Source organism: Rhipicephalus microplus, chromosome 3 (assembly GCF_043290135.1).
Source record: "Rhipicephalus microplus isolate Deutch F79 chromosome 3, USDA_Rmic, whole genome shotgun sequence".
NCBI lineage: Eukaryota > Metazoa > Arthropoda > Arachnida > Ixodida > Ixodidae > Rhipicephalus > Rhipicephalus microplus.
In genome coordinates, this window is record NC_134702.1 from 193335587 (window position 1) to 193361340 (window position 25754).

Consider the following 25754-nt stretch of genomic DNA (forward strand, 5'->3'; position numbering starts at 1 on the left):
GCTCCAGCAAAACCACTCCCGCAATCGTCACGTTGAGGCCGCAGCGCCACTTGTTCGGCGTAGGCACTGGGTCGTGTGGCCTATAAGCAGAAAGAAATTAGCTGCCGTTTTCTCTGGTTCAAGAACCCCGCATTAATTTTCCCCGTGGCATTGCTGCAAGCGTTTGACATCGCGAACTAGCTCGGTGGCGTGGTTTGCAGGCTCCACCCACCACAGGCGCTAGCGTTCTCGTTCACCATTTAGCACGACTTGGACGGCTACCGAATCAACGGTACGCAGATGATGCCAGCACTCGGACTTCCGGGGCCGTTTTGTGCCAGGAGTGCACCATCAGCCCGGTGAATGCGAGCTTTTTTACGTTTCCACAGTCGGCGCTCTTCTGGAGTTGTTCGTTGCATGCCCATTGGAAGGTTTTAAGAGAAACTGATGCACACGTGCTCAGCGCCACGGTTGTGACAGAATGGACGACGTCACTCACAACGCAGCCGATGGCCTGCATGCTTCGGTAGGACGCTGATACTGACGTGACAGATAGGACAACCAATGGAGACTGTTTGCGACACCGCTGGCGGACAGTTTTTCGTTTCTCCTTGTCATAAACAGATTTCACTGTAAATAAAAAAAACACTTTAGTTTCTATTTCTTGAGGGGTGGGTTCGCAGTGGCGTTTCATAACAGTGTGACTTCGGGTAGACACAGCAGCTCATCTGTTAATAGAGGCCGACTCACCATGTAGCCATGACGTACGTAAACAACGGTGACTAAGTTGAGGTTCCTTGACCGCGTTAGCGATATCGCCGATTTTGGCTGCGTGCAAGATGTAGAAATCACACCCTGTGAATGGTGTTTACTCGTCAGGAGATTGTCGATTGCAATGAGGCTGGCTCACTAAAAGTCACAGACAAACACTTTGAAATCAAAGTGAAAGATGTCTTGCTAGTCCGACTCCGGTGTGTGGACCACATCAGAACAGCATACCAAGGAAACGACAAATGTCCCCTTACGGTGTCTCAGAATCAGGTCAGTACTTTTTTGAGCCCAAATACGTGAGATGTTATGTTGTAGAAGCACAATATTGAGACAAAATGTTGAAAGACATGGTGAAAGTAGATTGACACACTTTTGGATATCCGACTTTGAGGCCAGGTGCAGTGATGTAGCGTTGGCTGTGGAGTACTTTGATACCTGCGCCAGCATTCCCTTTGTAGAGGAACGGGAGAAAGCGAGACAAGCCCACGCCAAAGTCACACCTTTATTCTGGACGCAGGCGCAGGCGAGATCGCCGCTGCAGGCGTCCAGCCAGGTTCCGATGCTAGGCCATTCTGAAATTCCTCCTTGCTCGCACCTCACGTGCCATGCGGCTCGTTTCTTTTTCTGCGCGGCCAGCTGGCCAAATCTAGCGTGGCGCTACATAGGCTCCCCCCGCCCCTAGCACTTTGCGTGATTTAAAGCTTATGCACAAAAGGAAAAGCAAAAGAGACAGATATTCTGTATATATGTGACAGTCCGTGGATTGTATGTGGGGAAGTCTGAGTCGTCAACGTGAAGAGACCTTCAGGAACCAGTGGGTCTTTGGGGGGGGCGACACTGGGAGTTGCGCAGTGAACGAAGAAGTAAGCGTCGGGTTGCTGTGGTCGTACACAAGTGAGTGACAGGATGACCAGCTGGGGCCAGCCGTGAGCGCACAAGGTGTCGCGAGTGAATATTGCAGGTAAAGGTGCTTTCAGGGTGAGAAGAGGGTGGGTGCACAAAAGCCCATGTGCCCCTGCGCGCGAAACAATCAGAAGAGGTGCAGTGAAGTCTTGCAGACCACCCGTTTATAAGTACAGCTTCGATGGTGCTTTCGCGGGCGTGCACAGTGCTCACGGCGATGTCGACACGCAGGTGTCGTGACTTTTGCAGCAACCGAATATGAGTGGACTTGACCGCTTACGTGGGCAGTGGTTAAGTAGCATTGTACACGTTGGGAAGAGGTGGATGCCGTCTGCGGCTTGTAAAAGGGCATGCCGACATTCCAGTTACATGCGTGCTGGGCCACGCTTTCCGTCGAGAATTCGGTAGGAGGTGTGTCATGGGATCCAGCAGGTGTAGACTTTCCCGGACGCTCAGTGGGCGCACTTTGACTTGGGGAAACACCTTCAGTATTCAGCGCACGCGGTTTCTTGCGCAGGTTGGTATAGCAAATCGTTGCCTCTACGGCAAGTGTGACATGTGTGGTCTGCTGTCCCATAGATGGATTATGCACGTCATTCGCAGGAGTGTCAGTCATAGTCGCAGCTTCTGAGAGGTTTGGCTGTGGTTGATGGCTGGTGGCTTTAACTTCGGCTGCGGGAGACTATGAGGGCGATGCTCATCGCTGCTGGCAGGATATGCAGAGCGATGGGGATTGTAGAAAGTTGCCTTCAGACATCGTATACGGTCAAGGTTCTGCGACCGGGAGGTGGATAGCGAGCGTTAAGATATCCGTAGTCTTGGTAGACTCCGGGGCATGCGGTGATGTAGCCGTCGTGTAGCCTGACATGTCCGAGAAGTCGTGGTCTGTGGAGGTCGGAGAAGACGTGCGGGTGGCGAGAGTGTCTGTGGGACCATCGGCCGAGGACTTCGAAAAAATACACCTCGGGTCGGCATGGTCGTTGGCGGTAGGAACGTCTGAAAGAACCACGTCGGATCTCGTGAATGACTGGCCACATGCAGCACGAATGTCCAGAACGTCGTCGGATGGGCAGTCGTACCCGGGACTCACGTCGCTGGTGGCAAGACGAGAGGTTGTAGAAGACGTAGCCGGCAAATTTAGGTCCAGCTTAGTGGAGAGGTTCGCGCTGGAGCGTTCCGCACGCTACGGCGCAGGGGAAACCTCGAAGTCACGGTTGAACGGAAGCGGGTGGTAAGTGAGGCCGTAGGAGGCCAGCATGGAAGAGCAGAGGTCATCGTACGACTGCGGACTTGAGTTTGATGTAGAAGCGAGATGACGCAGTTCTACCGAAAGGGCGCCGAGAGGAATGGCGTCCATCAGCGACTGGTCTGTGACGCCATTCACCACAAAAACTGCGTCAAGCTGCATAAACCATACCTTGGGGTAGGTCGACTGGAACGGTTGCACTGGCGGACAGAGTCGCGGGAACGCGGCTGCCGATGGCTCGTTGAAGCGCTCGTCCTTCAGATCACTAGGTCTTTTCGGTCTGGAACGATAGCAGATGCGAGTTAAAGTGCAGCTGCAAGGTGTGAGTTGGCTGTAACATGATCGCAAAGCTCAGAGGCAGCGGTGCAGCACCGGTCGCTTGTCGGTCGGTCCGGGGTCACCATATGTTGAGGTGGGAGAGGCGAGACGGCGGCAGCGAGCCCATTCCGAGGTCACAGCTTTATATTGGACGCAGTTATAGGCGGAGTCACCACTGCAGCGTCCAGCCAGGTTCCGATGCTTGTTTGTTTGTTTGCTCATTTTATCCTGGTGCAACCCACCATGGGGGATTGGCCAGAAACGAAAGGTGCCTTGCTGTTTAAAAGGAAATGTTCGTAATTCCGCAATGTTAAATTTTAATGAATATGCTTGATTTCGACCACTTTTTTTTAACGATGAACATAGAATTCAATTCTTTTCGTCTCCCGAAGGAAATCGCAAACGGCCTAGCAAACGCTCCTGTGGCTAAAACCCAGCACGATAGCGCCAGAAGAAAAAAGAACCGGAAGATATCAATTTAATCTCAAACTTCGAAACGGTTCGTCTAGAACTCTTTTCCTCTGATTGGTGAATAATCTGTGCGTTAAAAGGAACGGTCAAGAGGTTCACACTCATTGAAATGGAGGTATAAAGGTGACTGTACCAGACCATACCTGTGTAGGTAAAAAATCTGTGGGGGGATTCGGCATTGTATTTTGGTAACTGCAATCATGGTCCTTCTGGAGGAACACCATCATCAAATATCGTGCGGATATACATGCAGTAAATCATGATGAGAACATCATAGCCTAAACCCGAAAGTTTGTTGCTGAGTCTACGAAGCATCTCCAGTGCACATGTTCCTTTAGCAACCATTATTTCTATATGTGAACTCCAATTAAGTTTTCCAGTCTAAGTTATCCCTAAATAATTAACAGATTCTACCTGCTGGATAACGTTTTGCCGATAATGCAAAGCGATATGGGTCAGAACACTCAGAGGAAAAACTACCAACGCACTTTTTTGACATTCTGGGATAAGTTTATTTTTTAACCACGCTTCTAGAGGGTTCATATACGTCTGCAGACTTCGATAATGTGACCGTATACGTGCAGCTGTAAAACAAAAACTCGATATCATCGGCATAAACATACGCTTGCACTAGGCCGTTCTGAAATTTCTTGTGGCTCGCGTCTCACGTGTCATGCAGCTCGCTTCTTTTTCGACGTGGCCAGCTAGTCAAATCTATCCTGGCGCAACACCTCCAAGACAAAAAGTTTCCTTTCCCCAGCAGGTAGTTTTTTTATTTAAAAATAATATATCTGCTTAGATCGTGACGATTAGTTTGTTAAAATTAAATGTAATGCGCAAAGTACTAAGGTTACAATATAAAGAATTCCAACATCTAACCATCAAGTAATGTGGGCTGAAGGTTGCCACTTTAAGCAGTATAATTTAAAAGCTTATGAAAGCGCAGCAAGCTTGGTTACTGTGAATTTTTTCACAGAGATATATATAAAACGTTTCTACATTTGATGAAGCGACCTTGTTGCACCAAAACTAAGCTGTAGTCAAAAACAAATAGAGCCGAAAGAAAGCCATTTACCTACAATGTCCCGCTCAAAGGCGTCTGCACAGTTTTGACTACCATTGCCGCTCAAGCCATCAGAGAAAGTGAAAAAGGGCAACGTTTGTTATACAAGTGTGTGCTATTCATACATACTGCTTGTTTACGTTGAGTACACCTGCAACCTATCATGTTCCAACTTTATCACGCTTTGTCAATTTTGTTTTGGTGCATTTTCTATAGATTTTGTGGGACCTGAGGTAAATCATAGTGAAGAAAAGTTAAACAGTTCAAACGTACAAAACAGTACAGTATCGAACGACGCACATTGAATATCATGTGAAGCAGTGGAGCGCAGAGAATATAGAGCAGTCGTAGAGCTTTCTAAGTCAGTTTATTTTCTTTTCTGATAAACTTATTTTATAGCTCAGCTTTTTGCATGCACGCGTAGATAGCTCTATACTATGATGCGGCCATTCTTCTTCAATATCTATACCGTGATTACAAATAACAAGAGTTTGCACTCACAAGGCATGGCGTCCCATCTATTTCATAAATTACATGTACTCTCGGTTGATTGTAGCTTGATCGCAACAAACATGGATATCTGCACGGCGTCGTGACGGCCGTCTGAAAAGGAAAAAAAGAACATCAAACCAATGCTTACGAGTTTTGTTTAGGAGGTGCTTATTTATCTCATACAGCTCATATCTCACATAGATGTTATTTATCTCATACAGCAAACAAATCCTAATATAATTTTACTTCAAGAGTCTTGGCTTTCACTAAACCGAACATTTACTCTGAAATATTTTCGAACATTTAGACTGGATCGGCCAGGTAGAGGAGGTGAATTATTGGTTCTAATATCTTCAAAAATGTGTCATCATGTTTCTGTAACTTTTGAACATATTTGTCCGGATTTTGAATTGTTAGGAATAGATTGTTTGTTACCTAACTCCAACAGGATTACCGTGAATAATGCGTACTTTCCAAATGGAGTAAGACGCACAGATCACCTAGATTGTGTTATCAAGAATTCTTCGTCAAATTCAATTTTATTGGCTGGAGATTTTAACTCGCATCGCACTTCTTGGGGGCTTAAAACAGATGGCTGTGGCAAAAGATTGTGGAATAGGTTGCAGGATAATAATTTTCGCTGCCATAACTCTGGACAAATAACCTTTCTACACGGGATAAGCTCATCAACATTAGACCTAACATTTTCTTGTGGCCAGTTTATGATTTCATCGTGGGAAACGTTTGATAATGGGACGAGTAGTGATCATGTACCAATTACCTGTGAAATAATGCTACCACAACTTACCTCTGCTATCCGGCAACAACGGTTCACCAACTATAAAATTTATAAAACTGTTTTAAACTCCGCGCTCTCGTTATTGAGAGGACGCGTCGGACAGCAACGAGCTGCTTCAGTCGTAGCGTGTCTAAGTGACTCTATCCAGCCGGCAGAGTTTTCTGTTAAGTACGGCAGCACACCGTCAAATTCAGCTTGGTGGAATGAAGATTGTACGCTTGCGTATAGGCGACGTAAGGCTACTTGGAAACGTTTACGCCACAACCATACTCCGAAAAATTGCGTTGACTATAAATTCCACGCAGCGCTGTTTAAACGTACAGTTGCAATAGCTAAAGATAAACACATTTCTGACTTACAATCGCGTTTATCAAAACCCGATAAAAGATCTGCCCTGTACAGGTTTCTACGGAACAAAAAATTGACGAAGGTACCAGCATATTCGCATACAGTAGTGCTGTCTCCTAAAGAGACAACAGATTTGTTAGAGGGCATCGCGAAAGGACTTGAAGCGCGTTTCGCTTCGTCATGCTTGAGACCTGTGACATTCAAAAGCGCAACCTCGGACTTTCAGGAAGTCACTATGGCTGAACTGGCTGATGTCATACTAACTGTAAAGCAAGCAGCTCCCGGTCCAGATCAGATTACAAACTCTATGATTAAATTAATATTTAATTCCCATTCCTAGGAGCTTTTGAATATTGTTAACTGCTCCTTACAGCACACACAAATTCCAAGCGCATGGAAAGTTGCTAAAGTTGTGTTGCTGCGAAAAAATCCAAGCCTCGGATGTGTCCTAGATAACATTCGGCCAATTTCGCTTACTTCAAACCTAGTTAAAATAATTGAAAGAATTCTTCATAGAAGGCTCAGTAAATTCATCGCTCGTCAGGACATTCTTTCACCAAGGGAAGTAGGATTTAGACAGGGGTGCTCTATATGGTCGGCTCATGTTGATTCGGAAAGCCGAATTCGCCTTGCAAAAGTATCTGGTGAGCTTTCTGCATTGGTCACGTTAGCTATCGCAAAAGCCTACGATAGTGTGGAATACAGTACATTAATTTCAAGATTAGTGGACTGTGAGGTTCCCAAGTACATTATATCTTGGGTTCAGGAGTTTCTCTTTGAGAGACAATTCTTTTGTTGCCACAAGGGAATTACTTCTGCCTCATATAAGCAAACAAGAGGTGTTCCACAAGGATCAGTCCTGTCACCTCTTTTATTTAATATATTATTATCATCTATTCCCGTTCATAAAAATGTCCCTCTTTATGTCTACGCCGATGATATTGCTTTTTTCTTGTCATCCCGAGATATGAATAGTTTATATCAAATGTTGCAGTCATATTTGAGTGAGCTTGAGGTATGGCTTGGCGGGCTCTCTTTTTCACTTAATGTTAGTAAATGTGCTCTGCTTGTATTCCCTCTATCCGTTCCCGTATTTCTTTCACTGCATTATCGAAATGATCCGATTCCACAAGTAACAGCGCTAAAATATCTTGGTATTGTTTACGTGGACAATTTAAATTGGCAGCAACAAATAGAATCAAACACCCGTAAAGCAGAAAGTGCTGTAGAATTGCTCCGCCGGTTTTGCAATAAGAATTCAGGGATGCGCAGGGATACGTTACTTATGATATATAAACTTTACGTACGCCCAATTCTGGAGTTTGGCTGCGTTCTGTTTTCTGGAAATGCTGAGTACAAATTATGACCACTTATATTGCTAGAAAGGCAAGCTCTGCGGCTGTGTCTCGGGCTACCTAGGTGTGTAGCGAATAGCGTGCTTTATTTGGAAGCTAGAATCATTCCACTTGATGCTAGATTTCGACAGCTTACTGTGCAAACATGTTTAAAACTTTACGATGCACCCCTCTTCTGTTCTCAGACAGTTTTCATCAAACATCCAGTTTCTTTCTTTCAGCGCCCGTGGTCTCGTTATCAAAGACCCCAAGTCAATTTCGTCGAGTCTCTGTTATCAAATCTTCACGTTTCCCTCCGGCATTTAACTCCCCAAACCCAATGCTCGGTGCCAGTTGACTTAATTTTCGATGATATTTTTCCAAAAAATGCCAAGTTACTTCCAAAGCATGTTCTGGAGGGCCTCCTTCAAGACCATCTAAAGTCATTTTCCTAAATACGTAGTAATTTCGACGGACGCAACGCAAAATCTTCAGAAGGCTGGAGTAGGTATTTTTTCTCATCAGCTTAATTGGTCTTTTGCGCTTCGATTGCCTGACTTCACACCAATTTATCTCGCAGAATTCCTGGCTAATACATTGGCTCTTCGAAAACTAAGTTATCAGCAATCAAAAGCTATTACTTTTTCGTATGCTTTGTCTGTATGTACACATCTAACGTCCGCAAAGAAGTCTCCTCTTCTCAGGATATTTTGGTCTCTCGTACCGCATAGCCTATCAGAAGTTCGGTTTATTTGGGTCCCCGGGCATGCTGGAATTGAACTAAATGAAATTGCTGATTCGCTCGCTTTGGCATCTTTAAATTTCCCGGTGGTGCTAGTAACTTTACAGTTTCCTTTTATTACTGCCGATCGATTCAAACGCCTGTTAATCTTAAAAATGAACGAAACGTCGCTTCTACAATCTGAAGAATTTCGGCACTTGCAATTCACATGGAACACCGCAAAATGCCTTTCCCGTCAATGTGAGGTGACCCTCACAAGCTTTCGCTGTAGAGTTCCTCTGTTAAATTTTTATCTCAACAAATCAGGATTTTCATTAACTAACCTATGTGTATTTTGTAATGAACCGGAAACAATAGATCACTTTCTTCTCACATGCCGCCTCTTCGCCTCACTGCGCCGAATAATTCTTGAAAGACCGATTGGTATGCTCGAATTGCCAGTCAATACATCCACCCTATTATCGTTCGGAGCCAGTCAGTTGAGTGTGGGCCACAGTGCTATTCTCTCAGCGCTACATAAATTTATTCAGGCAACCGGAAGGATACGCTGCTAGTGGTACTGCCAGATATATCAAATTCTTTCTTCCCCTTCCTCATTCTTGTTAATTTGTTTTATACATTCTGGTTTATCGTACTCTTCTGCAATTTTTTCACGTTTTTTCAAAGGAACTATATTATTGTTTCTATCTAATTTCTTTTTTTAGCAAGCGTTATAAAAAATGATCTATCAAGAGGTACAGTGTGGCCAATCCCCCATGTGGGTATGAGCCAAAATCTCCTAGGAGACAAGACAAGACAAGAAAGGACACCCCAAGGCAGTCTCACTTCAGGCTTGAAAACACTAGTGCGCAGCAGCAATATATTTTTTACTCAATCATATGGTAGGCTCTAAGAATCAAAACACACTGCTACAATAAAAAAATTAATCACGCGAACACTTCAAAATATAATAAAACCTTTTTTCATCACTGGACAAATGGTGTCAGGAACGCTTAAGACCAACAAATACTGCGCGTGCTCTCTAAAATAAACTTACCAGAAAGAATTAACTACTTATGTGAAGCTACGCCTCACACTTGTGTGTTATTATGGAGGGATCAACCATGTTTTTTTCCTGATCACTTCCGTAAAGTTAGGTTATCATTCGCCTATTATAAGGTATTACTGTCACGTACATGTACGCAGGTTAACGCTTAGTGGCACACATCAATCTCGTCGGCTAACGCCCGTGATATAGCATACTGGTTCTCCCAAATGCTTTAAATAGCCACAGCTGGCCTATGATTAAACTTGATTGTGTTCATGATGAATGGTGACGCATTTTGCAACAATAAAATGACAGTTTCAAAGAAACAGGCCTGCGCTATTCGTAATGTATTATAACTGTAAGTTTACCCTGCAAAATAAAATTCATTCCAAGTAGCTTCCGCAGCAACCGTAGCTTCCGCTATAACGCACAAACGCTCTAGTGAAGGCCTTATTGAAACTTTTGCGTGCTGTTGGCCTATTTATTAGGCTACAGCACCCCAGTTCATACTTTTTTGTTTTCTCGTTCGTGCGTCCACTTCACTCTTTGTTTTCTTTTCCAACTTTATTTCCCATTCTCCCTTCTTTAAGCGCAGGGTAACAAACCAGATGCTCCAAATTCTGATTAACCTCCCTGCCTCCCGCTGATTTTGTTCTCTTTCGCTTCTTATACGCAGTGGTTCTGTGGGTGGGGGGCGGCATTTACTTTTAATATCGCAAGTGACCAGCTTGCCTAAAAGGCTGCTCTCTCAAGGAAAAAAATATCGTTTAAGAAATAGATGTGTATCGTCCTGCATTAGCAAAATACAAGCTTATAACTGGCATGAACACAATTGAAAATCCCATTTGCATTAAACTTATGGTTCTATACGGGAGTGCCTGGATATCCAATCCAGTTTAGCGGTTCGGGTATGTCAGTGCGAACTAGTTCATGTCTAAGACATCTTTTAACTGCGTTCGTTTTTATATTATCGAAATTTAAACGTGGTGGAAAAGTTGACCCGTGAATATTATTGCTGAAACTTTCTAAGTTTTTAAAATTTCTACCCTACGTCACAATGACAGAAGTAATTTATTAGGTAGAGTACCTTTTGGAACGCCAAGTTGCGTACTTACTATGTGATGTGGAACAAGTAACAAGTCGATAGCAGAATGAATGACTCGATATTGAGGCGTGAACGTTAGGCAATGTTGAAAAATAAAATGTTCAGATAAATGTAAGCATCCCTCGTAGTATTCGCAATGTTCTGGTGAGACATGCCATAAATGTGACTATGCAGGTGATAACAATGCGAAAAAAATTGCTCGGCTTCAACGAAGCAATGCCGGGCTTCATCCCTGCAGAGCCTGTTGGAAGAATTCTGGGGCTGGCTTGGCTAGAATTCCGCACCCTCATCCCTATATTCCACCCATTTCTATGCTCTAGAATGGTATGCTTTCTGTCTTTTTTCATTTACTGCACCGTTCTTTTGCATCACATTACTGTTCAGTCCATTCCTTTTTCCTGCTCGTCCTTACAATTTGTTTTTCTTATGCTCTCTCCTGCTTCTCAACCCCACCATTTGTCTTCTTTACCCTCACTTTTTTTTTCAATTACAGTACATGGGGTATTACGTCCCAAAATCGCGATCAGATTACGAGAGACGCCATATAGTGCAGAGATCCAGAAATTTTGAGCATCCGGTGTTCTCTAACCTGCCCTGACATCGCACAGTACACAGACCTCTACTATTTAACCTCCATCGAAACGTGAGCGCTATGAACGTGTTCGAACCCTAGACCTTTGGGCCAAAAGCCGAACACTTTAACCGTTACACCATGGCTGCAGATTTACTTCTCCTTCCACCCCTTACTATAGTGGTCTCGACATCTTGGAGTGGCACCCTTTCGCGTCAGTTTGTGGACTCCGCTCTCGACCGCACTGCAGCAGCCGCTGCTCATGTGTGTGGACCGTCTGCTTCTTGTAGGAACAATGTCGAGCAAACAGCCTAACGAGCGTCAACTAACGCAGACAACGAATGTTTTCGAGTGAAATTACGAGTTGTATTTTTAGCTGCAGCAGGAACGACAGGCCAAGAAACCTCTCAGATGGCCAATGAGCAGTCTGATGCCGCCGACCACACTGCTGGATAAAAAGTATATACGTAGTATATACTTACGTACCGCTATCGTGTAGGTACCTTATTGATGTTTACTTTTGTATATTTATTCGTCAGTATTGAACTAATGTAAGAGCAATAATTATGCAACAGAGCTCCAGGGTTATGTAAAAGCAAGTGCTTACGTTAAACACCTCTTACAGCGGTTCTTACGTACTGAGACCAGTAACAGTGAATGCATTCCTAACAAATATATTTCAACACTTAGCCTTCGCGACAAGTGCAAACATTTATTTCCCATAGTCAGACCATGTATGACGCAAATTTTTTCATGTCACACGTACTTAGTTTGAATAGTCACTTAATATTAGTTTTAAGAGGCACACGCCGAGTGTAATGTATGATTGTGAGCCACGCTGTAGTGAAGGGTTCTTGTTTAACGTGCACTAAAATATAAGCTCTCTAGGATTTTCGACGCTATAGAAAATATTGTTACGTAAAAATGACACATGCGTATGGCGTCGACTAAGATGGAAGACAGCACGCACAACCGACAGACCACTTCCTCGTTGTCGTCTTCTGACCGCTGATACGTCAGCTACGTAGCATTACCCCCCCCCCCCCCCCGTGGTAAAAGCGCCGTCTCGGTGCACATTAACTACGGTCTTCAGTAGGCAGGTGGTAAGGTTTTAGCCTGCTGACGTGCACAACATCACTGGGTGTGGTTGCAGGCAGGCGTGTGGTCTCAGATGCAGGAATGATGTCATAGGTGACGTCGGTTACCTGGCGGATGATGCGGTAAGGACCCATGTAGCGAGACAACAACTTCTCTGATAAGCCAACTCGACGAACTGGGCACCACAGGAGAACAAGAGAACCGGGTGAGAAGTGAACGTCAGCATGCCGGCTAACGTAGATGGTTTTCTGGGTGGCTTGCGAAGCCGAAATTCTAGAGTGGTCGATCTGACGTGCGTGGTCGGCATGAGCAATAGCGTCGCGTGCATATTCGGTTGACGGCATTGTAGTGGTTGGAAGTAGGGTGTCGAGTGGTAACTTCGGATCACGGCCAGAAAACAAATAAAAGGGTGAATAACCAGTAGTGTCGTGGCGCGAAGAATTGTACGCGAAGGTCACGTGAGGTAGCGCCAGGTCCCCGTCATGGTGGTCGGAGGACACATACATCGCGAGCATGTCCGTTAGGGTCCGATTTAGTCGTTCGGTAAGGCCATTTGTTTGGGAATGGTAGGAAGTGGTCAGCTTGTGGTGCGTCGAAGAAGAGCGCAGAAGATCGTCGATCACACGGGACAAAAATGCGCGGCCATGATCTGTGAGTAATTGACGAGGAGCGCCATGGTGTAGGATGACGTCGTGGAGCAAAAAGTCCGCAACGTCAGTAGCGGTGCTGGTGGGGAGCGCTCGAGTGATGGCATACCTAGTCGCGTAGTCTATAGCAACGGCGACCCACTTGGAATCAACTGGCGGCTCGTGCACAGACGTCGACGGAGTCGTACGTCGCGTACATTCACGACGGCATCGCCCTATGCCGCCAGATTGACGAGCACTTGAGTGAGTCGGAGAAAGTAGCCCATGTGCTGAAAGGCATAGCAGACGACACATTTAATCTTCTAGTCTACAACAACGTTGCCACCATCGACACCATCATTAAAGAGTGCCGGCGGTTCGAAGAAGCCAAGAGCCGCCGTATTACTCAGCGATTCACCCGGCTGCCCAACACGGCCGCAACCTCATCATGTGAAGCCGCCCGCCAGTCCCCCACGTATGACAACGTCACACGCATTGTTCGTCGGGAAATCGAAGCCGCCTGTCCGGCTCCTCCTCAGCCACCCGTTTTCGCAACGCTCGCCTCTGACCAACCACAGCCGTCAGTGGCGTTAATGCAAGCTGTAGTGAGGCAGAAGTTTGCGAACCTCGGACTTCCATCAGCATGTCCCTTGACTCGCCCTGAAGTGCCGTCCTACTCCCGAGGACACGCTCGCCGTTCACCTCCAACAATGTCCTCCCGTAACCCTTCGGAATGGTGAACACCCGACGACTGGCCTATTTGTTTTTCCTGCCACCAGCCTGGGCACGTTTCTCGCTATTGCCGCTGCCGTTGGTCAAACCAACCACGTCAGACTTTCTCTACCTCGGCGCTCATGCATCCGACGACCCCTCGACGTTCAGTCGCCGCGCCCTTCAATTTCTATTCGTCGTCATCTTACGAGCCTTCCACTGACGCCCCATTGCCCGGTCACCGCTACCCTGATGTTCCTTCGTCCGGTCGCCGCAGCTCTCGCTCCCCGTCACCGCTACGTCGCCAATCCCGCTCTCCGCCACCTCGGCGCTTTTCATCGCCGAGCTTCTCTGGACGACCGCAGCAGGAAAACTAGATATTGCAGCTTATAGGGGTGAAGCTGCAATACCAATGACGGCCGAAAATCCTCTACTGACGCTTCCCACGCACCATAGCCTGCATGAAGTACAAGTCGACCATGTTCCTGTGACCGCCCTCATTGACACAGGTGCTACCTGTCTATTATGAGCGCTTCTCTACGCTGACGCTTACAGAAGAATATGACGCCATCTACGACGCAGGCAATACGTGTTGCCGATGGCGGTACTGTACCAGTAATCGGAATGTGCACTGCTCGTGTCAGCATTGCCGGTCGTCACGCCGCGGTCTTTTTTGCCGTGCTAGCCTGCTGCCCTCATGACCTCATACTTGGCCTTGATTTCCTTTCGGCACACTCGGCCTTAATTGATTGTTCGTCTGGTACCCTCAGCCTTGATCTACCAATCTTTGTCGACTACTCTGCAAAGCCCACCAGCCGCTTGAGCCCAACCACTTTCGTTCGCCTGCCACCTCGAGCCGTCACGTACGTGTCTTTGTCATCGACCCCTCGCGTTCCTGACGGTGATTATATCGTGAGGGGTGAAACATTAACTTCGGTTTCACCCCTCAAGTGTTGCCCTGCCAGATGTCTCTAGCCCAGCTAACTGCCATAACAGAGGACGATGTCAGTGTTGTCGCTGTATCTGCTCTTGATAGAAGCGCAGTCTCACGGTCACCCAGCTCAGACGATCGTATTTTTCGAAACATGATTGGATCGGAGCTGTCGCCTCACCAGGCCGACGCTCTCTGCCAAGTTTTGGCCTCATACAGTGGCATTTTTGACACCGACGATCGTCCTTTGGGCCAGACTAAAATTGTCACTCAAGGAATTGACACTAATGACTCTGCGCCCATTCACCGTCGGCCGTACCGCGTGTCAGCGTCCGAGCGAGAAGTGATTCAGAAAGAAGTGGCCTAAATGCTTACGAAAAACGTAATCAAACCATCAACGAGCCCTTGGGCATCTCCCGTGGTATTAGTAAAAAAGAAAGACGACTCATGGCGTTTCTGCGTTGATTATCGCCACCTCATTAAAATTACTAAAAAAGACGTTTACCCTCTACCACGTATTGACGATGCCCTTGATTGCCTCCATGGTGCCACCTTCTTTTCATCTCTCGACCTCCGATCTGGCTACTAGCAAGTTGCTGTAGATGACATGGACCGAGAAAAAACCGCCTTCGTTACCCCTGACGATCTTTACCAATTCAAGGTCATGCCATTCGGGCTCTGCAACGCTCCTGCGACCTTCGAGAGAATGATGGACACTCTCCTACAAGGATTCAAATGGTCGACATGTTTGTGTTACCTGGACGACGTGATCATTTTCTCTCCTACCCAGCACCTCCACCACAAAGATGCTACGTAAAAATGACACGAGGCGTGTCTATTTAAAATTTATATTTGAACTGATGCGTATCGCGTCGACTAAGAAGGAAGACAGCACGCACCACCTACAGACCACTTCCTCGTTGTCGTCTTCTGACCGCTGATACGTCAGCTACGTAGCAATATGACCACATTAAGAATTTTGGTCTAAAGGATTCCCATCTGCCCAAGAAATTCAGTTCATTATATTTGTTCATACAAAATAAGCGCAAAAAGTCAACGCTGAGCATGCCTGTTAGTGCGTTCGAAGCCACCAGTACCAAGTTTAGGCCAATCCGAGTACTACCGATCATTACCATGGTGGCTGGATGATCGTAGCATGTGATTTTTTTTCTAATATCTATTGTACAAAACTCCATGGCCCACCTTTTACTCGCTTTACTAACCGGTAGTTGGTGCTACGTTGCAACAGAGATAGGGGCTTTGGTAGAGCGCAGCCCATCAAAAACAGTGTAATCTTGTTGCCAAGAGATTTATCTTTGTTTGCACGAGCAATATAACCGCACTATTGTCATAATATTCTGTCTTATAACCTGCCTGTATGTTTTCGGCATTTAATAGTTTGAGTAATAGTGAATACTTGATCTGAGGCCATTTTACATCTTCGGGCTTGCGTTCCAGGATGTCCCTTTGGTTACGAGGATCATGGTTTTTTTTCGTAATAGTTTCTCATTTTCTAGACCGCTGCCAGTGCATTTTGTTGGCGTTTGGAACGTCCTCAATCACTCATTTTCGACACCTATAGAAGCATTATTTCGACTTTAGCCTTCCTTGATGTCGCACCACAGAAATTACTGAATTAACTGGTGTCATTTATATAAATTGGTTTGTAGTACTGAAGCCTTAAAATTGTGTGAATGAAAAAAGAAAAAATGAGTCTTCCACAAAACTTTGTCACAAATATGTTCTGCTGAGCAGACCATGCGAATTGGCATCATAGTAACCTGAAACCAACAATAAATGTGGGAGCTAGAAATGAGTTGAAAACAACTAAATTTATTTGCATCAAAATGTACACGTTTCATATCTTGGTTAAGCACGTGGCCGGTGTGTGCCTACTGCAAAGGTCCTAAATTTCACACTTTCAGAAAGCGACTTTGTCAAGGCTGTATTGAAGTGTTTTAGGAGCTTTGCCGGATGCGTGCAAATGTCATTATATAGAGAGTAGAGAATGTAAGATGACTGCGTTTCTGAGCCCCTATGAAAACGTGTTGCCAAAGGAATAAAAATAACTGTTCAATATTAGGCGAATTACTATGCCTAATTTAAAATTATTCGCTTGCGAAGCATGACGAAACAGGGTTGTCAACTTACATATATACAAGTGAAATTATCGTGTGTGCGTTTCAGTTCTTGAGGCACAAAAAGCTCATTTATTTCATGTTTTCATTTATTTTAGGTGGCGTGAATTCCGCAATAGAGCATTAACGCTGTGTGGCGCTGTACCTCGAGCTTTTTTTAGCAAATAAACTGAAATAATTTTAAATTGTTATAACTTGCACACCTGTGCCCTGCATGCCGCGGTCGTCGGGAATCGAAGTCGCGTGAACGATCTCAGGAGCCCGATGTTTTTGCCGCTAAGCTGCTAGAAGTGTTTACAAAAAAATTAAAAGCTTCCAGTGTAAATGTTATCATTTTATGTAATCTACGGAACGTCTATAACAGAACTTTGTTCTCTCCACGTACATGAGTGCGGTTCCATTCGTGTGTTGAAGATTTCAAGCTGTAAAATATTGTAATAATAATATTTTTAGGGCTTACCTACCCAATAGCACTATGTGAATATGAGAAATAGTGGAGAGCTCCGATATTTTGACTATCTTGGGTTTTTATAAGACGAACATAAATCTCAACACACGAGCCTCAAGCACTTCCGCTTCCATTGAAAATGCGGCCACATCGGCTAGTATTCAATTCCGCGGCCTTCTGGTAACCAGTTCGGCACCCTAAGCGTTGAGCCGCGGCAGCGGGTAAAGATATCTGTCGTTGATGTTGCAAACGTAACAGTCCTTAAGAAACAAGGTCCTCAGGTCCTGAGAAACAATAATGCCAATGGACTGTATTATACATTAAAACTATAAAATTGCCGTTTCAATAAATGAAAGTATTTGCTAGTCGTCTTTCAATAAACAGAAAAAACACTGAAAATCTGCTTTTCACCTGATGTACCGATAAAATGAGTGTAAAATAATTATACACTGTTCACATATTTCTTTGTTCTTACATATCAATCTTTTGTGGTTTTGGTATGTGAAAGAAGCAGACCACAAAGATTCTGTCTAATTACTCTATATTTAAAAGAGAACCAACAGAACACTGCGAAGGATAGCCATCTTTGCAAGTAGTGCTTTGTTTAAGCGAGTTCGACAGTACAATTTGTGTTTGTTTTGTGTATGGCCTGTTTTCCAGAGAGTAAGCAGGCGCCCGCTTTAGAACTATTTGCTATTCAGAAAAAATATTGACCTTAAACTACACCGAGTTGCTACCTTAGTCCTCATTTTTGGTGGACAAGGGCAGGAGTAGAAAAATGGTGCTAATTATTTGTGTATTTCGCCTTGGAATATGCAAATGTGCGGGAATGTTCTTTTCGTGTGTGTTTATGTGCTTGTACAATTGAATACGCAACATTTGTCGGCTCTGGTTACGGTCAATCTGCATCACTGAAACTGATTGATATCTGTTGTTTAACGTCTTAAAACTACCTTGTAATGACCGACCTTATAGAACCACCAAAGTCACCTCACTTAAAATGAAGTCACAGAGATAGGAAGCCTACTGTATTCATTACGATAATCGGGAAAGAGCTGAAGATGTCCAGGCGTCAGCATTTTCAACTCGAAAGCTTCGACGTGTGGCCCCGGCTCGCTTGGAATGAGGTCAGCGCTGCCAAGCGTTAAAGCAGATATGCTTGCTGCAGTTATCGGTTGATGGTGTGCGTGTTGGTTTCACTAGTAAATTCTTGTTTCTAGACTGCCTCACTCGCGAGTTGAATGCACTAACTTCGCATCCCATTTTCGCAACTTTTTGCTCGTGGCTACGTTATCGCGCAGCCAAGGAATTTGTTGTCGTATACTTATCTCGACGATGAACAATTGCGTGCGAAAGCTGACGCACCTTTCCAGTTTCAGTTTTAAGCTGTTGCTTAAAAAGTAACATGTATGAAAAGCAGAGCAAATGCATTTCATGGCGTCTATGAAAGTTGATTTGATTTAATTGATTGATGTGGAGTTGAACGTCCCAAAACCACCATATGACTATGAGAAGCACCATAGTGATTGATTGATTTGTGGGGTTTAACGTCCCAAAACCACTTCTGATTATGAGAGACGCCGTAGTGGAGGGCTCCGAAAATTTTGACCACCTGGGGTTCTTTAACGTGCGAAGCACCATAGTGAAGAGCTCCAGGAATTCCGACCACTTGGGGTTTCTTAACATGGTTCCAAATATGTTCGTAAATGTTGCGCAATAAATAAACCTGAAATGTTGTGGCAGTGTTCATGTTCTGATGCAACAATTTTGAGACAGCGTGGATTGAATTGTTCTGGAAATTTAGAGTGTGCCTTCCTGCTAGGTTTACGCAACACGAAAGGTGTGGTCTTGGAGCGCAAAGTTTGTGCGTGTTCTCTGCAAGAAAGACGCGTGGATACATTGCAAAGAAAGCAATTCGCGTGAGTATTTATCGCATGAAAGCTTAATTTCTTCGCATATTTGTAAACAAACCTTGGTTCGGCGACATTAAAGCCCACGTACTCTTACCCGCGAAACTCTTGCACTTCAAGACTACATTTTTCACGTAGCGTGAACAAAGCAGGAAGCCACAATCGAAATTGCGAGAACAGATGAATTCATGCTGTCTGAATAATATTGAATCAGAACCTAAACAACGCCCCTGCATTTCAAAAGTATTGTGAAACTTTTACAAGCGCCATGAACGTGGGTTTGGTCTCTTTTTATACACGTCATTTCTTTTAAGTAGCAGCTGAAAATTCAAACTGGAAAGTTCCGTAAGCTGTCGTACGCATTGGTTCATTGTCGAGATAACTGTACTACAACGAACGCCATGGGCACATGCGATGGCTTAGCCAAGAGCGAAAAATGGCCAAACGGGATGCGAAATCAGAGAACACGACCCGCCGGTCAGGCCGACAGGAAACAGAAAGTAACTAGTGAAACCGAAACGTGCTTTCTCTATCGGCAACTGCAGCAACCATATCAGTTGAAGTGCCTGGCGGCGCTGAAATCAGTTTCAGTGAGCAAGGCCACGCGTCGCAGCGTTCAAGTTAGAGGTGCTAACGGCTGCACAGTACTCCGCTTATTACAGAAGTGATTGCTGCATTCACAAAAGATTTAATTGTCGCAATACCACAGACAATAGTCATTTAGAGTGCAGAAACACCGAGCACGTCAGTTTAACGAAAACTCAGTCAGACAAATACCGTTTTTGAGGCAGCTTGCCCTCCGATTTCGCACTATGGCTGCTGCTTTCATCAACGAAGGTGGCATAATTAGGAGGAGGAAGAAGAAAGAAAGACAGGGAGGTTGTGAGTTCTGAGGTCAATATAATTAGGAGTGACTATTATGAAGAGCAAGAGGAAGTTTGTGTCATTGAGAAAGTACGAGGTCAATTTCAGGCTGTTCTAACCTTCGATGTCGGTCAACTTTTTTGTACCTTATTGCAATTTTATTGTGCAGAAAATTCGTAAAATCATGTATTCACATCAACAACATTTTTATTTGGGGAGGCTGCTACACTATTAATCTATTCTGAAAACGCTTTATCGAGGAAAATCAATTCTAAATTATAAAACTACAAACGCCTTCGCCCACGATATCACTGTTTCATATATCACTTTTCCTGCCGAACAAATGCTTGCTTGCCTAAGATATCCAATGAAGTGTTCGATACAAAATTCTTAGCTACTGAGTATAGCATTCAATGCTCTCACCACCTTCTTGGTGTGAAGAATTCGCTATCTACGTATATTTGTTTTAAAAGTATATGAATGTTTCACAGTGTCCTGGATCAAGCATTGCGTATATGTCTAGGAGTGCCTCAAAGTGGATCAACAATTACGATTATCACCATCACAAAGAACTGCCCCATCATGACATACATTGGTGTTGAAGTGCTCAGGGCACATATACAACACCTCACTCAAACTCCTCGCCATCACCTAGCCTCCCTACCAGCGGACCTACCACGCACATATTACTGCAAAACAGTGAGCGCACATGGTGAGGCAATGCCAACTTTATTCTAACATGCCGCTACACTTGTGACTCCTCCATGTTGCTTCGCTCAACCAAGTAATAATATTACAATACTTGGCGTCCAGAAAAAAAAACTGATTTGTCGTCACCGGCTCTTAAGGAGCTCACACAACTTCTTTTGTATGAAAAATACCTAGACTATACTCATATACACTGACAAATCCGCACGGTTCAACGACTCAACAAGAGCAGTTGTGATACCTTGGTTGGTCACGACAATTCAATTCAAGACATTTCACGCAACAACATCAACGGCAGCAGAATGGGCAGCCCTTCGTACCACGTTATAATTCATCACTGATACACCTACACGCAAGTGCACTATTTTCTGCGACTTCAAGGCTGCACTGCAGTTTCTTATATCAGCCTCACGCCGAGAATCGCAGGAGCAATAAGCTGGTACTAGAAACAGCAGAGGCTTCCACCACTTAACTCAAAAAAGGCATCAAATTACATTTTAGTGGTTACCCAGTCACTGCGGAATCATCGGCACGGCGCGCCGATCAAGCTGCTCGTACAGCCCACGCTGAAAACGATGAACTGCTACTACCGCATTTTAGAACCGATGCTGCACGGAAACTCCTCTGGCTTGCTCGCCCACAAACCACATCACGATAGAATCAGCCGCTCTTCAAGCATGCCCGACTGTACTGGCCTGACCCTACGTTAAGTCTCGACGTACCGTCGAGACTTCGCCGAGCAGAGGATTAAATTCGTCTCGTTTCTCGTAGGAAACAGCATACAGCCTCGCAAACGCTCCTGTGGCTGAAAACCAGCCCAGTATCTCGAAGGAAAAAAGAAACGGAAGGAATAAACAATCTCAACTTTCAAAGTGGTTTGTCTCAAAGTAACTTTCTCTAACTGGTGAATAATGTTGACGTCATTGCCATCTGCAATACTACAAGGAACATAGCAATGTGCAGCTAGGCGTAGACAGCAGGACTAGTGTACTATGGCATGTCCACGTTTATTTTTAGGACACTTCTAAGACCCACTAGAGGAATCTAGAGTGCGCCATTTCTACGTCGGTATTTCAATGGGCTTGACCACCCACTTGTGGTTGTAGTGAAATAAGAAATTGACTCAAAGATATTTGAAGATGCCCGGCTTTGTCATCAGAACCAAACCAAGAGGAGACAGAAAGCCGTGGAGACGGAGTAAGATCGAGCTGAATGCCTCGAGAAGCGTAACCATACAGAAAACTAATACAAACAATAAAAATAACCGTATAGTTTTCGCTACACACACCCAGGCGTAACAGCGTTAAGCCACAACCAATTTTAGGCACCCCTATCAATCTTGCAATGCACACCTGAGTGTTAAAACTACGCCGCCTTTTACTGCGCTTTTGTAGGATTCGACTGTTTTCTTAGGGGGGCTAGACTTTTTCTATCCGTTTGTTGAAGGTCTCTATTGGTGTGCGTATATAAACACACACAAAATTGAATATCTTTAGAGGGAGCTCCTAAATACATGCCCGCAACCATGATTTGCTCAGCAGCGAGCCGTGACGATGACGTTTCGTGGAGCGATGGGCCGTTGGCATTTTCGAAGACGTCGACTTATCATACACGTATTTTTGCAAAGAAGTTGAATGTCTATCATTATTTATCTGAAATGGGCGATGAAGAACCACTGGCATATCATACAATATTTTCAAAATCCTTGTGCCTTGCTGATTGTTATCACAGATAACTTTTGATGAAGAAATTTGGAAAAGAACTTCCTGCAAATTTCGCTAATCAGCCCGACAGCGCGTGATTAATTGAGGGCTGCAATTAGTGAAAAAAGAGTACGCGTAACAAATGCGCAAGTACAGTATTTCTCAGCGTTTTGAATATTTAGCATACATTGGCCACCTGCTTTCATCAATTCGATGCTTGGAGCTTAGTACCATGCTTTTGTTTTTATTTTTTTGCTATTGTGTGTGTCGCTCTTGCCAATTTTGCTTATCATCGGCGGTGATATTCGGCCAAAGTCGCAAGCTGTAACGGGCATTAGCAACAGTATGATCGAGGCAGCTTTAAAGAGGCACCTGTTGCGACTTTCAACAACCCCACTTTACTTTTTGCTTAAATGCTGAAAAATGTCCTCTGCACTCATAATGAGACTTGCAAGCCCTAAGCACTTTGCAAGGACCTTGTGTAACTACCTACCTATGATTGGGCAAGCAGCTGTGATATCAGGCTACGGGCTTATCACATAGATTAACCTGAACCGCATGGAAAAATCTTTTACGTAAGACATACAAGCCGAGGATAGAAGGGCGTTTGTTGTACGATCGTATGTTTCGCAAAAAATGTAGCGGTGATGTAACGCATGTAGCAACAATGGCAGAAGACGGAATTCCTGAACGCTGTCAATTTCAAAAAACAACCAGTGCATGTGAGAGCGTGCGTCTTTGACTAAACGAAATAAATTTTTTAACGGAGAAGCGGTTCTATTAGCGGCTCGAAATAGGTCCTTCAGGTTGCGAATGAAATCACACTGATTATCCAAAGACTGAAGGATGGCATAATGTAGAGGGCACACACGTCTACCGCTAATCGTGTACGCTCTTAAAACCAGTGAAATCAGACTATCACATTCAGTGACGCAGAGAAATCTGGGCTACACTTTCAGACAGGTGATGCAAATGATCCGAAATAGGTCATGTTCGACGTCAACCCTAAAGTATTGCTTAAAAAACTTGCCATGTTGGAATAAAGTCATCGTGGAGCGTGTATACCAAAGCGCACTGACTGTAACAACTGCATGAACGCGTGTCGTGACAAACTCAAATATAGCAGACTGCCTGGATGCACGCGATACAGCATTCGCTTCACAGAAGCAGTACCACATAGGAAGGTGCCGGAGTTGCTACTCCTCCAACATAATAATTGTGCAACCAAGCTGGCATCGCGCCAGTTTTCTAGCAACTGGTCATTGCACTTCCTGCCGATGCGCTTGCGGGTCTTTCTTCTCTGTCGGGCAATTTATTTCATTACGCTCAGTGCATAGACCTCTGGTCTTGAAGGTAACAAGCGCACATACGTGGCACTCTTGTGCAGCCCGCTTCATTTCAATCAACTATCACAGATGAAAGTTTGGGTGCACGTTTAAGAACCCCAGGTGGTCGAAATTTCTGGAGCCCTTCACTACGGCGTCTCTCATAATCATATGGTGGTTTTGAGATTGAGATTTGAGAGATTTATTTATTTTCTGTACGTGCAACAGAAAAAACGAAGCAAAAGCAAAAGGCTACATACATAGGGACGTTAAACCCTATATATCAATGAATCACAGATGGAAAAATGGATGTGTTATTGGTATTTATAATGTACGTCTGAATATTGTGTGGACTGCCCACGTGTGTAGGAACTACATCTCCAATCATAGGCAAAATAGTAGCGTTTGTCCACACAGACGGCTCTCACACCCTTGCCTGGTGGTGCCGACGCAGTTAGAAGTGATGCTTCACGAGCGCAGAAAAACAAAATGCATGGCACAAGCAACTTCTTGAAAAACTACGCAGTTGCTCATGTGCTTCTGCATCATGAGTGTGATTGTTCAAAGAAGCAAAGTTACAGGCCATTTGCGGACTACCTGCATTCGTGTAATGGTTTTCAGCGAAAGGTGGTCGTGTGCCGGCCAACATTTTGCGCAAACACAAGAGTGAAATAAGGATCACAGCGGGGACGTGGGGAAAAATGTTGTTGGAACGCGTGTATTTTTCCTCGGCAGTTGAATGGATACCTGTAATCGATAGCAGTGAAATGAGCAATACTGTTACAAAATATATTGAAAATGAAAGCTTGAAAGCATTGCTTCGTTGTTCTCGTAAGCCATGTGTATTTAGGCCAAATACTCTATGCCACACTTATTCATTTGTAAGTGTAAAAACACACGCAAAGTGAAGCCAACTTACACAATCGAGCTATTCCTGATGTGACGAGCAGTCATGACTTGCTATGGCCAGCCGGTAGTACAAGGGTGAAGGGTAGAGTCCTTGCCTATCACTTCAACCCGTTCTCATTCGTCGTTTCTTCATTCAGATGTTCGTCTTTTTCAAATATTTCTAATTCCAAATTTTCCCGCATGACAGCCGTTACATAATTACAAGGCATGGACTTGTGGAGGCTTATGTATATATGTTTTTGTACCTGTTTTTTAAACCTATAGGTCTATTTAAATTGGCTATTCCTGAGGTTTCAAACGTGTTGAAACGCGGGCACCGTCGCTGAGCAAAACCTTCGTCGACGACAGCTAAGCTTAAGCCATGGGTTTGCCACAAGCGTTTCTGAAAAAAATCCGATTTTCCCAAAAAAAGTAGGATATCTTTGTATCATATGCAATCAAGGTTTATGACAGACAACTGATACCTGTACGTTCATAGATAAAGTCACAGTATCTTCTTCGCGGAATTCGAAAATATTGGTCTTTCACATTTGTAGCATACCAGTCACTAAAAAGAACTTTTTGCAAATGTTTCATCTTGGTAAACTGAATCAGATTCCAACTATTTAAATGTTATTGTTCCAATGAATGAGAACATTTTCGAGTCTTCTTGAGTGAAAAAGAGCATAAAGAAAAAAATCCTTATTTCTGCCTAACGAATCGACGAAAAAGTATTGCTGCTTTTTTTTTGCCAGACAAGCACGATATTTCTTTTACTCGTTTGCACTGCGGATTCATCTTTTTGTCGTATATAGAAGTAACTGGCTGGAAATTTCTGCAAGCTTACCGTGTATAGCAAAAAGCAGTAAAAGGAAGGTCCAAGGGGTCATCATGGTTTCAGCAAGTGCTTCCTTTCGTGTGAAGCACACAATACTGCCTTGTTGGTTTTAAGCCACGTATGGTGTGCGTTCGAATGTTCGGCAAGCGTCCCCTTTCTGTTGTTGCTCTGCGCCTTAAAAAACAAAATAAAACATGCTCGACGCTAAACAGTGTGTTTAGTTCGCTCTTTTATCATTTTGGGTGCACACGTGCCGGCGAAGAACAAAGGATGAGATATTTTGGGTACTTTGTCTGACAGCTAGTCCGCTGTTGTAATCTTTGTCCTATGTATACTTGTATCTGTACTTGGCCCTTTGACAACAGTGTTTTTTCGGCCTTGCACGTGTATAATGTAG

General features: G+C 44.5%; 1 long non-coding RNA gene across 1 annotated transcript in view; it reads right to left on the minus strand.

Moving 5' to 3' along the window:
- The window catches only part of LOC142804081 (uncharacterized), a 46208-nt gene extending 20707 nt beyond the window's left edge, over positions 1 to 25501 (minus strand). The window contains exons 1-2 of the long non-coding RNA XR_012894457.1: positions 25367 to 25501; positions 5253 to 5354 (exon numbers count right to left, since the gene is read on the minus strand). This is a non-coding gene — a long non-coding RNA (uncharacterized LOC142804081). The remainder of the gene's footprint in view (positions 1 to 5252; positions 5355 to 25366) is intronic.
- Between the last annotated feature and the right edge of the window lie 253 nt (positions 25502 to 25754).